Raw genomic sequence first — 4,067 nt, 5'->3', positions numbered from 1 at the left:
TATATATAATGTGTATATAATATATATAAATAGAAAAAATAATATACACACACACATATACACATTTTGTGTTCTTTATAGTCACCCACTTGTGGTATTTGCAATACTTGCATGCTGTTGAGTCAGAACCCATAGCTGACCCTCCAGCAGCTTTTCAGAGGCAGTAAATCCCAGAGAAGGAGATTTCTTACATTCCTCTAGTGGAGTGTGCGTTGGATTTGAACCATGGGCCTTTGGGATTGTAGTGCAGCTTCTTACCACTAGACTACCAGTTAACCAGCATCTATATACTATTGAGGGACAAAGAAAGAGAGGAAGACCCTCGATGAGATGGATTGATTCAGTGACTGGGGTAGTGAGGGTAGCTGTGTCAGAGACAGTGATGTTGGCACAGGATAGGGCAGGTTTCAGGGCTGTTGTACATAAGGTCGATATGAGTCAAAAGAGACTTGACATCACATAACAATATTCTATTGCACGAGACACTCCCTCAGCATAAAGACATAGAAAGATGGAAAGACGATAAGAAAACATATACCATGTAAACACTAGCAGCAACAACAAAAGCTAAAGAAAAACCAAGACACTTATTTCATAAACAGCAAGATGGATTCACTGGAAACACATAAAGTTCTAAAACTATATACACCTAATTATATTGCTTAAAAATATATAAAGCAGTAACTGACAGAAAATAATAACAGAAGCCACAATCACATTTTTGATAACTGGTAGAGGAAAATTGTCAGTAAAGATGTTATGGACTTGAATAGTATAATTAACAAATTGGACCTGATTTATCTTTCTAAATACACATGAAGCACTTACTAAAATAAATCAGGTCCAGAGAATGGAAATGCAAGTGCATTTCCTCACCACAGAGAAACTGAGCTAAAAATCAGCAATAAAAAGATAACTAGACAGCCATGTAATACTTGGCAATTAAGAAATACACCCCTTAAATAATTACTGAGGCAGCTCTCAAATTAGAAAGTTCTGCGAACTGAGTAGTAATGAAAATGTGACGTAACACACTTGTGAGGGATAAGGCTTCAGAGTTCCCAGAAAGCACTTACAGCCTTAAGTGCTTACAATAGAAAAGAAAATAAAAATCAATGATCTAAAAATAATCCATGATCTAACCACTCCCCTAGATTAAATGCAAGTAAAGCAGAAAAGAATTAGAAACAGAAGCAGGATGAACTAGAAACAAAAATATACAAAAATGTTACTGGAGCCAGAGAGTCGGTTCTTTGAACAAACTAATAATATTGATGACATCCTAACAGCACTGAGATAAAAAGAGAAATGGTCTGGGTTAACATCCACAGAGATCTTCTTGTTGTGGTTAGGTGCCGTCAAGTCGTAGACGACTCATAAAGATCCCATGAACAAAAGACCTGAACATTTGTATAAATGTTCGTTTCTCCAGGTTCATTGTTTCCAGAGGCAAGCCTTTTCAGAAGTGGATGCCACTCCTGCTTCCAAGCTTGTTTTAATCTGGGAGCTCCACCAAACACTGTCCACCATGGGTGACCATTAACGCATTTGCACATCAGTGTCTCAATATTCAGCTTCACAGCAACCACAAGTTACCTCTGTACAGCAATGCAGAGACCAGTGCTGTACCAATTAGAAGAATGTTTGACAAAAAACAACTTAAACCAGATATTTTAGAGATATAAAAAAATGTAATAAGATCTCACACATTATGTATGAATTATTTTCAATTTTGGATAAAATGGACAAATTCCTTGAAAAGAACACAACTTATTAAAAAACTAAATGGGCCATCCGAATAGTGGTGTATTTTTATAACAGAAATCAAAAGGAACACTGGTGGTGAAGTATGTAATGTATTAGACTGCTAACCAGAAGGTCAGCAGTTCAAATCCAGCAGATGACCCATAGGGCAAGCTGGACCCTCTCATCCTGTAAAGATTTATAGCCTCGTGAACATGCCAGGGGGTCACTGTGCGTCAAAATAAACGTACAGCAGCAGTGGGTTTTGTTTGGCTTGGATTTCTTATTAAAGCCCTTCTCACAGTGACAAAACTTGTGACCTTTGAGAAAATGAATTTCAGTTCTTTAAAGTATTTCTGTTGGAAAAGCCCCAGGCAGTTAAGATAGATCCTGTTGTTGTTGTTGTTAAGTGCTGTCCAGTCGTAGCCAACTCAAAGTGACCCTATGAACGAAAGTCCTCAATACTTGTGTGACTTTCATCCTCTCTCCAGGTTCATACGGTTTCTGGAGGCAAGCTATTACGGAAGTGGATGCCACTCCTGCTTCCAAGCTTGTTTTAATCGGAGAGCTCCACCAAACACTGTCCACCATGGGTAACCATTAATGCATTTGACACATCAGTGTCACAGTGTTCAGCTTCACAGCAATCACGAGTTACCTCTGTACAGCAATGCACAGAGCAGTGCTATACCACTTAGAAGAATGTTTGGCCAAAAACAATGAAAAAAGGCCCGAGGGCTGCAGGCCCGATGACATTTCAGTATTTTACCATTCCGGTATGCCCAAATGCTGGCAAACTATGGGCCAGAGACTCCCAGTTCATCCGGCAAGTCGGCTCTGCCAACATCCACTTGTGGCAAAAAGAAAGCCCCTAGCGCCTGGAGTGTTCCATACTTGCCTCTCTTCAAGATGCAAGAGGCCACATAAAGCTGGGACTAAGACTCCCAAGACACTCGCCCTCACCCTGCAGGCATGGCCGCTGATAATAACCATAGAACAAAAATAACTCTGCACGTGAATACTGTGGATCTCATTTTGGAGACGAGGAAGCTGATGTTCAGAGGGGTGAAGTCACTTGCAAACGTCACACAGCAAATGGTACCAGAGTTGTCTGATTGTATATCCCAAGCTTTCAACCACTCCACCGTGTTATCTGCCAAGCAAACTCCTTCCCAGGCATTAGAACAAGCCCCCACCAATTTGCAGGGGTTAGAGGTGTAATGCCAGTTAACAAGGTTCTCCAATAAAACCCTGGACCTTTGAATCCTCAAGGGAATCTAAGAGACAACTTTGATCTCGATTTCAGGGATGGAACCAGGGCTCAAAGAGAGAAAGCCGTCTTCCTAAGAAGACAGTGAGGAAGAGGTGGAGTTAAAATTCAAACCCAGGAGGGAGCTCTGGTGGCCTAGTGGCAAGGCGCTGCACTGCAATCCCAGAGCTACACAGTTCAAATCCACCAGATGCTCTGCTGGAGAAGGAGGGGGCAATCTCCTCCTGTACCAGTCAGATCTGATTTGACCGAACACGTAAAAATAAAAAAAATTTAAAACAAATTCAAACCCAGGGATATCTGGGGACAGCATCCCAGCCTCAGTCATCTGCCCAGAAGTTAAGCAGCCTGGATTCAGCTTCTTGCTTGATCTCGTTAAGGGAACAGTGTCTGAGGTCTGAATGAACTGTATTCCCACATCACTGGGAACTGATGAACTTACCAATTAGAAGAGCAACGGTAAAACAGAAACGCACAAATCCAGACTGTATCATGTAATAAAACATGTCACAAAGTTCACAGAAACAGCCGACATGGCCAGAAAAAGCAGGAGGACTAATGTGGGTGGTGATTGATGATTGGGGTTTTTCATTCTTGCGGAATCCAGATTCTGGATTGACGATCTAAATATTTCATTTGAAACGTCAGATCAAATGGACAAATTCCTTGAAAACCATGGCTTACCAGAAATTAAGTCAGTCATTTGAAGAGTTGTATTTATATAACAGAAACAACACTATTTTTTATAAAAAAGGAAAAACAGATTTATATTTTTATGTATTTCTTTATGTAAATTTCAAAAGGTGTTTTTATCATATAAATCCAAGTTTCTGGAGTACCTGAAGGTTGAGGTGACCCACCCAAGCTATCACCCTGAGACAATCTTTGAATGTAGAGCCTTGAGACAATTTATTTAAGTCAATAGTCACTCATTATTCATTGCTTGTCAATTTCTAACCTACTTATAACTGATCTTCCATTAGGGTTTCTACATCAATAGAATATAGCTATTTATTACAGCAATGAGTCACTGCACATAAAAGTAACATTTTTT

The sequence above is a fragment of the Elephantulus edwardii genome, unplaced genomic scaffold, assembly GCF_000299155.1.
Source record: "Elephantulus edwardii isolate Elephantulus edwardi_28Jun2011 unplaced genomic scaffold, EleEdw1.0 scaffold00236, whole genome shotgun sequence".
Classification (NCBI taxonomy): domain Eukaryota; kingdom Metazoa; phylum Chordata; class Mammalia; order Macroscelidea; family Macroscelididae; genus Elephantulus; species Elephantulus edwardii.
This window is presented reverse-complemented; position numbering follows the sequence as displayed.